The sequence below is a fragment of the Tursiops truncatus genome, chromosome X (assembly GCF_011762595.2).
Source record: "Tursiops truncatus isolate mTurTru1 chromosome X, mTurTru1.mat.Y, whole genome shotgun sequence".
In the NCBI taxonomy this organism is placed as follows: Eukaryota; Metazoa; Chordata; class Mammalia; order Artiodactyla; family Delphinidae; genus Tursiops; species Tursiops truncatus.
This window is the reverse complement of record NC_047055.1, coordinates 113,624,266-113,633,561: the sequence shown is the minus strand read 5'-3', so window position 1 is coordinate 113,633,561 and position 9,296 is coordinate 113,624,266. Positions and strand designations below refer to the sequence as shown.

At 45.7% G+C, this 9,296-nt stretch overlaps 1 protein-coding gene and 1 non-coding gene across 6 annotated transcripts in view; one reads left to right on the top strand and one right to left on the bottom strand.

Moving 5' to 3' along the window:
* Window positions 1-7,383: 7,383 nt before the first annotated feature.
* Window positions 7,384-7,456, bottom strand: TRNAV-UAC (transfer RNA valine (anticodon UAC)). The gene has a single exon. It is a non-coding gene; the product is annotated as a tRNA-Val (tRNA).
* A 167-nt stretch (window positions 7,457-7,623) lies between these two features.
* PPEF1 (protein phosphatase with EF-hand domain 1) overlaps window positions 7,624-9,296 on the top strand; it is a 148,767-nt gene continuing 147,094 nt past the window's right edge. For 4 of the 5 annotated variants that reach the window (XM_073798778.1, XM_019927731.3, XM_073798776.1 and 1 more), the window contains exons 1-2: window positions 7,624-8,437; window positions 8,631-8,737. The gene's annotated coding sequence lies outside the window, so the exon portion shown is untranslated. Of the gene's footprint in view, window positions 8,738-9,296 lie in introns of all 5 variants that reach the window. The other variant, XM_073798775.1, reaches the window with a different exon arrangement.

Here is a 9,296-nt window from a genome sequence, read left to right as displayed (position 1 = left end):
CTGGCTGCCTCTCCAAATTTATTTGTTGCACTCTCTATTACTTATAATTCATCAAATGTGCCAGGCTGTTTCATGCCTGTATGCCTTTGTGCATATGATTTCTTGGCCTCAAATGCCTTCCCCTCCCAACTTTTCTGCCTACTTATCCCCTTCCCTATGAAGAGGACTTTTTCTGTCCCTCATGTAGAACTCACCGCTTGCTCTGGCCTTTGTATCCTATTTCTTTCTTATCCACAGGTTTATCTAAGCACCCGTGCAATTAGAGAAATTGATATAAAAGATAGCTGATAATGACTGGTCCCAAAGCATTCATTCATTAATTTTCTTTGAGCATCTGCTATATTCCAGGCCTAGCTTTAGGTGCTGGGGAAATACCAGTAAACAAAACAGAAAAAAACACCTGCCCTCCTAGAACTTAAGAGTCTAATGTGGGGGGGGGGGTTGAGGGGGTAGTGAATGTATAAATAAAATATATAATATGTAAAATAATGATGACTGCTATGGAGAAAAATAAAGCAGGGAGGTGGAGGGACAGGGAGTGGTACTTTGGGGCTTAGGGAAGGTTTCACTGAGAAGGTGATATTGGAGCAAAGACCTGAAGGAAGTGACATACCTGTGGACAGAGCCTTCTGGGCAGACGCAATAGCATGTAAAGACCCCGGGGTAGGCCGGTGCTTGGCGTGTCATCTAGGGGAGAGATGATGGTGGCTTGGCCCTGGGGTGGTGGCAGTGGAAGTGATGAGAAGTGGCTGGATTCTGACTGTCTTTGGAAGGTAGTGCCAACAGGATTTGCTGACAGATGACGTGGGTGTGAAATAAAAAGAGGTTCAAGGCCTGAGTGCCTGGGAGGATAGAGCTACCATTTACTAGGGGAGGAGAAGATTCCAGGGGAAGGAGGGATTTAGGGGGGATGGGGTAGAGATGTTCCTTTTGAGAGACCTACGGGACACCCAAGTGTTGAGGTTGAGTGGGCAGCTGGGTAGAAGGTACTAGAGCCCAGGGGAAAGGCCAGTTAATGTGTACATGAACCCATAGTGTCAGCCCCACAGCTGCTCCCCAAGAACTGCAAAGTAGATGAGCAATTGGCATCTAGATGGTTTAAGGGCTGTTAATGCAGAAGGCACTCGGCTCTGCCCCATCTTCCAGAGAAGCTGGGATGGCAGAAAAGCAGAAAGGCTTTGTCAGCTGTGCCAAGAATCTCTTTTGGGGGGACCAGAGGTGAGGTGTGTGGGTCACTGACAGAGCAGCCTTACTAACCAGATCAAATTGGCCCAGAGGACGTGCCCTGGCACCGAAGAAGGTCTGTGCAGCTGCAACTGAGCAAGCCCAGAGTTCACATGAGGCCCCTCTAATTGCCACGGCGCTCAGGGCCTTTGCATTACCTGGGTCCATGGGTGGGCCCCAGAGGGGCTCCAACTTGTGCAGAAACAAAGCAGAAGGCAAAAAGGAAAGGGCGGGGAGGTTTCTACCTGTGGAGAGGAAGAGACCCAAGAGGGAGACCTGGTTTCAGAACCACCCCCTGTGCTCAATCAGATTTCTGGCGTTGTTGCCCCTCCCGGACTTCTCTCCCCAGAAAGCATTTGTCTGTAGGCAGCCTGGGGTTGTGAGGCACCAGATCTTATGGAAATGAGCAGAGAGAGAAGGAACAACAAGCCTTTTACAAGAAAAGTTGTCACCAAGGGAGCAGCAACGTGGCTGCTGTCATCCCTGAAATGATTTAATCACCCCAAAGCTGGCGAACAAAAGCAAACATCATGTTGATGACAATGTCTTATGATACCAGAATATAACACTTGGGATGAGCAAAAGAAAACAGGTCAGCCTTTAAAGGAAAAAGGGCAAGATTTCGATTACATGGTTGTCTATTTTTCTCCTCACTCAGATCATCTTTGCGATTCCTCCAGGTTACAGGTTTCCACCAGAGGGTCTGCGACATCTGCCACTCACCAGCCTTAGATTTATGCAATAGGGGACGATTCTGCCCTTTTGCTCAAAGGGCTACTCCATAGGGAAATGCTTGTTACTGCAGCCAGAAAATTCAAGCATGCCTATTTCTCGAAATGTACCTTGCAAGGCCAGAATCAAAGTGCGCATTAGACACACTTAGGGAAGACTATTTCAGTCTGTTTGCTTGGCTGTCACTAAATACAGAGTTTTCCTTCCCATGGAAACAGGTGAAGCCGAGGAGAAAAGCATAAAATTATGAATGATAGAAACGGTCTATAACTACCTTCCAATCTATTTGAGAAACAAGAATAAGACACAGGAGAAAAACAGTAGGCTGCAATAATGTCCCTCTGGCAAAGAAGAAAGAAGGAAATTGCTTCTGGTGTGAAAGTGTTACTCTTTTAGGTGACAGGCATATTCATGGGGTAAATCTGTTATTTGTACATGCTTCAACACAGGTGAATGTCAAAAATATATGCTAGGGACTTCCCTGGTGGCGCATGCCAATGCAGGGGACACGGGTTCGATCCCTGGTCCAGGAAGATCCCACATGCCGCGGAGCAGCTAAGCCCGTGCGCCACAAGTACTGAGCCTGCGCTCTAGAGCCTGTGCTCCGCAACAAGAGAAGCCACCACAATGAGAAGTCTGCGCACCACAACGAAGAGTCGTTCCTGCTCGCCACAACTAGAAAGCCCGTGCACAGCAACGAAGACCCAACGCAGCCAAAAATAAATAAATAAATAAACTTATTTTAAAAAATATGCTAAATGAAAGACAAAAGACCATATGTTGTATGAGTCTGTTTAAATGAAATGTCCAGAAAAGGCAAATCTATACGAGACAAAGTAGATCAGTGGTTGACAGAGGCTGGGGGAGGGGGAAGTGGGGAGTGAGTACTGAATGTCTACTGGTTTCTTTGGGGGATGATGAAAGTGTTCTAAAATTACATTGTGTGCTCCACAAATCTGTAAGTACACTAAAAACCATTGAATTACACCGTTTAAATGGGTGAATTTAGTGGTATGTAAATTACATCTCAATAAAGCTACTTTGAAAAAAAATCTGCTATCCCTGATGCTTGACACACCTGCAAGGAAGGACACACACTCACCTGTAAGATGAGGCTTGGTGATTTTTTTTTTTTTTTTGGCTTGTTTTTATATAATAGCCATGACCAAGCAGTGGAACAATATACTTCAGTAAGGTGGGTGTTTTAAAAATCATCATCGGTATGTAATCCGAAATGTACAATGCAAGATAAATAGAAGCCTGCCTCAGTTAAGAGACAGAGGTAGTGCTTTACGATGATGATTTGTGTATCCCCAATGACCCTTCATCCAACGCATAAGTGGAGTCAATCCATTTACCTTATTTCACTGTAGTAAGGATCCACTGCTGCCGTGGAACAGAAACAGCAAAGAGTAAATTAGACAAAGAACCTTTGTCTTCAGGTTCCCAGTTGTGCAGCATACATCTTTCCCCTGTGCATTGGCCTTATTTCTCTATCTGGATTGTAAACTGATTAAGTGCAGCAGTTGTATTCTGCCTTTTTTTCTCTGCCTCCTGGCGTATCCCTCTAGCTCAGGGTAGAGCACACCTAGGTTGCCAAGCCAAATTTTGGTGTGGCTGCTTTCCTTTGATGCCCGTGAGGGTGGAGGGCCTGGGTTAGGTGGGTAAGAGAATTTAAGTGTTTCAAGCCTACCTGCTGGACCACATTCCATTCCACCAGGACAGATGGGATTCTCTGTTCTTCGTGGAAATTTCTGGAGCTCCCCAGCCATGCACAAAGATTGATAAGCTATAGAACAGGAAAGAGTGCTGTGCACTGTGCCTCCTGACAGCGTGTCTTTTATTACTGTTATCCCCTGACTGCGCGGGTGTAATTGAAAAGTGGCCTGATAACTTTTCTAGGGCTTATTTCCATTTAGGGGTCACGGAACAAAGATTTTAGAGTTGGCACAGCGAAAACAAGAATCTGCCAGGTGTATCAAGTTCTTACACAGCATTTGGCCTATCATAGCAGGAACTCAGAAATGGATTCTTGAACTGACATCAATGGATTATTGAATGAATCAATGGATGAATGAATCTCAATGCCAATCACAAATAAGAGGAGTCTGAGGGTGAGCCCTGTGGATGTCTGAGAACCAAGGGTATTGGGATCTAAGCCTTGAAAGGTTCTGTTTAGATTTTCTTGGTGAGGAAGAGGCACGGAGTAAAGGAAAAACAACCCCCCCCCCGCCCTACTTAGAAATATGTCTTGGGGGTTTGCAAAATAACCTTGGGGTTATATTTTTACAGGTCTTTCCAAATATTGAGAAATGTGACTAACACAAGTTTTGAGATTGGGTAATCATGAAAGTGAGTATTCTACCAATAAAATATAATGAGAGAGTAGAGAAGAGAATGATTTAAACCAGGGCTTCTGACTCTGTGTGAGTTTTGTCATGTCTGTCTACCAGGTCATTGGCAGAGCGGAGAGGTCTCCTCCTTCCTGCCCTCCTTATTTATTTCCTGTAACGCACATAAATACACAGTGACCACAAAGAACCAATTTCTAATGTCTGAGTTGATGGGTCCTTAAGAGTTGAGAGAGGCATGGAAGAGCATGATTTCAAAGATTGACAGAGAATTTAAAAGTTGAATTGGATGACATTTTAGAGATTTGCCTTCAATTTCTCCGTAATTAAGCATTTCACTCCCGCCAGGGCTATATTTAGAAATTTTAAAATGATTGAGTATATTGAGTCTTTGGGGATTCCTGACTCTCAGTTGGATTATGCTTTCTATTAGTGTCCAGTTGTATTCGGCGTGCTATGTTAATCCATATTTAAACTAGGGTGACCTTACACCCTGATTTGCCTGGGACAGTCCTGGTTCACACCTGTTGTCCCAGCAAAATTATTAATAGCATCCTCCACCACTCTCAGTAGTGTCCTGGTTTGGAAGACTAAATTCTATAGTCACTCTAACTTTGACTCCCAAAAACTTTCAAGAATACACCGTACTTTCTTATGAATTGTTGCAATTTATAGCTATTTCATACGATTTTTGAGACCCTTCCTTCTTTCTGTCCCATTTTAAGCATCCTTTGAACTTCAGAAGGCTCCTCACGGAACCAGAAAGCCAGTGGTGAGACAAAGAGGACTGCATCACACAAAGACAACTGTTGTTCATTAATAACACATTAATTCATTAGCATGCTTTGCTAATTGATAATATTTTAATTATTCTGGTTGCATTTCTATTAATCAGCTGTATGATTAAGTCAGTTGTATTATTAGGTATTTAATGAGTGCTAATGGTTTGATAGCACATACCTTCAGAGCCAAAGAGAAGTAAAAGCAAGAAGCCTTCTATCTTGCGTGGCATTCTCCCCTCGTCCTTAGCTGCTGCTCTTCCTTATCAAAGTGGAGAGCTTTCCTAGGAACAGCAGCTTAACTTGAGCACTGGCCTCATTAAGCATCTTATTTCATTTACTTCTTAGGGCTTTGGCCAAGCCCCGCTAAGTTAACCCACATAGTTACCTGCCTCAATAAGAAGTCTCAGAGGAGAAGCTAACGTCAACTGAGGTCAGTTTAGCAAAGGAAGGTATTGGCTTTATTCTATCTTTAAATGTAAGGGAAGCAGTGGAGGAAAATAGAAACTAGAATCAGAAGACCCAGGTCTTAATCCTTTCTCTGCCATCGTCTTCTAGGGGGTGACCTTGAGCAATTTCCTGCCAAACAAACACTAACATTCTCGAATTCTATGAAAATGACATGGATTCCCCCTCTCAGAAAGCAAGCTGGCATCATGTTTACACCTATTCACTCAGGAAAATACAAAATTGGGAGGGGGCGGTCAGTTACACGCAAAGATTTACATTGCTGTGTTATTTATAATAGGACAAAATTGGAAACAATCTACATAGGGGATTCAGGACAGCAGGCAGGGTTAAGAGCACAGATTCCCAAGCCAGACTGGATGCAAATCCTGGCTCAACCAGTTGTTATGTAGCCTTGGGAAAGTCACTTAAGTTCTCTGTGCCTCAATTTTCTCATCTGTATGATGGTGATAATAATGCCTATTTCATAGAGTTAGTTTGAGGCTTAAATGGGATGATATACATAAAAAATACTTAGAATAGTGTTTAACATAATTAGCTATTATTATTACTATACAGCCAATAACAATAAAGTTGATGGGGTGGGGAGGGGAGTTGTTTAATGGATACAGAGCTTCAGTTTTCCAAGGTAAGAAAGTTCTGGAGATCTTTTTCACAACAGTGTGACTTTACTTAGCATTTCGGAACTATACACTTAAAAACAGTTAAGAAGGTTTAAAAAAAAGTTAATGAAGTGATTGTAATAAAAAGGACAATCATATGTTATAATCCTGAGTTAGAAAAGGATACAAATTTACCCACTGTATGAACAAAACTATGTGGAAAAACTCAAAGAAAAATACTGAGTTTCCCCTTCCCTTTTTTTTTCCGTATACATATATATTGCAAAATGATCACCACAATAAGGTTAGTTAACACATCCATTGTCTCAGAAAGTAACCATTTTTTGTGTGTCTGGTGAGAAAATTTAAGATCCACTCTCTTAGCAAATTTCAAGTATACAATATTGTTAACTGTAATCACCGTGCTGTACATTAGTCCGCTTCCCTCTTTAGTTCTTGGCCACCACTTTAGTTCTTGACCTTTTTCACCTCAATCCCCCAGGGTCCCAGAGACCTTTACTTCACTCCTGTTGTCAAAGATGAAAAAGGTCAATATTGAAAAGATAATAACCCCCCAAAGCGAAGCTGTAATGAACTAATACAGAGGAACAAAAAGGAACTAAAGTTTACTCATTCAATCAGCATTTTGGGGGTGTCCACAAGCCTGACGCTTATTCTATACTATGTATGGATTCTTCATTAAACAGACGAAGGTCTCTTTAACAAACCCTACTGCAGTACTAGAAAGAAAAGAACTATTGTTTTCTCTGCTCTGTATTTTAGAGTTTACTGAAAAAATTAAACCTTTAATAATAATAAACCTTTAATAATTTAACTGCAGTCAAAGCACCGCTGTACTACCATAGTTTAGTTGGAGGCTTCGGAGGGCCGGCCTGCCCTGGTTTGTAAGGAAGGGGCCGTGCTGGGTGATCTTGGTTCCCACGAGCGCCGGATTTCCCGAGGTCGCCCCGGAGCACCGAAGGAGAGGTCGGGGTAGGGCCCTGGCGGGGCGGGGTCGCCCTCGGGACTACAACACGGCCAGGCCCCCACTTATGCTGTTTCCTAGGTCGGGCGAGGGTGGCAGGGATGGGAGGAGTGGCTATCTGTCATTACGCTTCTGCGATAAAAACATTCCAAAAAGTAGACAAATAAAGATTAAAAAAAAATTAATGGGAGAAAGAAAAGCACTTCTCTTCTTTAAAGAGTGAAAAATCAACCGTGCTACTTTGGTTCCACTGGGGCTCGAACCCAGGACCTTCTGCGTGTAAAGCAGACGTGATAACCACTACACTATGGAACCCCCTCGCACCTCCCTTTTATCATTACTTTGTTCATAGTGTCACATGAGAACCGGCTCCTCGGCTGAAACCCCGCCCATCCGCCGTAACTCCGCCCCTGCCGTGGCCCCGCGCCGCCTGTGAGATTTGGTGTTCGCGGCCAGGTGGCGGGCTCCGGCTCCGGCGTCTGGGTAGTTCGTCCTTCCTCCCCGCCGGCCTCGTCGCCCCTGCGACCACGGGGAGGCCGGGGCGAGGGGTTACCCTCCTGGCCAGAGCGTCGCCCCGCTAGTCACCCTTCCCCAAACTTTCCCGCAGCCCGGGCGTCGGCGAGGTCGGCCCGGTGGGCGGAAGGGGACAGTGCCCGGGGCGCGGCCCCTTTTGACAGCTCCCCTCAGCCTGAGGGACCCGCACTTACCCACTTTCCCCCGGGCACACTGAGCCGCTTCCGGCAGCATTGGAAGCCTTGAGTCCGGAGCAGGGCGCACAGGAGCACCACAAGGAGCCGAAGATTCAGGCAGCGCGGGGCTGGGGGGGAGGGCTGGGGGCTCCTTTTTATATTGGCCTTTATTTTGCCAGGGTTGGAAAAGGCAGCTGGTCACTCTGCCTCTTCCCCGAGGATACAGGCTCTTAATGCTTCCCTGACCTTTTCCACAACATTCTTCCCCTTCCGGAAGCCCCAGAGGGGCTAAAAATTACAGGGCTTTTGTTTGATCTTATTTGTCTGGGGTAGGGGAGGGGTGAGGAGGCCGGTATAAACAGGCCGTCTCTTTGGCTGGCGCGGCGAGGGGGAAGCAGGACCGGCCACAAGATTTGAGGGGCCCAATGGAAAATGAAAATATCAGGTTCCTTGATCATAAGTTATTGACAATTCCACAACCATGACAGCAGAGCATTAAACGCAGCGCGGGCCCGTGAGAGTGCAGCCCATGAGCCTGCCCCTGTGCTTCCAGGACTGTGGTCCCGATAAGGTGCTGCGACCCTCCATTACGAAGGCCGCCTGTATGGTATCGTTTCTTGGTTTCCATTGTCGGTGCCGTTTGCCCTCCCCAGTGCTTCTGGATGGATCTTCGTCACCATCCTGGGATTGCTCGCCATCCTCAAGCTTGAAAACGCACTTGAAACCATTTGGGTGGGTCGGGGGCGGCTCTTTCAGTGGTGAGTTGGAGTGGCTGAAGGCTGCGGCTGTCCTTTTCCCAGGCGTCTGACTTTGAGGCTGGCAGAATGATGGAGAAGTGATACTGATTGTATGAAGCAACCCCTTCGGCCAACTCCTGTCTTCCTGGGAAGGCCCCTGGGAGAAACAGGTGGGTGGAAGGTGCACTGATCTGGGGGTGGTGGTCAGGATTCTAGCGCTGCCTTGGCTACTCACTAGCTGTGTACTCTTGAACATCAGTTCACTTTCCAAGCCTCTGTATCCCCCTTTGTGAAATGCATGGGCTGGACTAGACACCCCCTTTCCCGTCTGGGTCTAAATGTTATCTCTACTTTCCGGGTTGGGAAAATGGAGGCACTTATCTGCCATGTAAATTTTTCCACAGAAACAGAGGCAAGCTGGCTTAGGTTCTTTAGTACCAGGTTTCCTATATCCTAGTTAGCTCCCTGTAGTGTTCATCATGGACCCCTTCCAGAATGCCTTTTTGTTGATACGTTTCGAGAGGCCTCTTGAACACTTGACGCTTAGGTTGTGAGCCATGAGATGACCATGAGTGGACAGCCACTAGCCAGAGGATGAATTCATGAAAACTCCATGTTTCCTGCTAGTCAGTGAGCTATAATGACTCCCATCATGCCCAGTGATCAGTATATTTAACCCGTTGCCAAACCCTTGTCAGTTCAAAACGAGGCTGTCAAGAATTGGGCCTA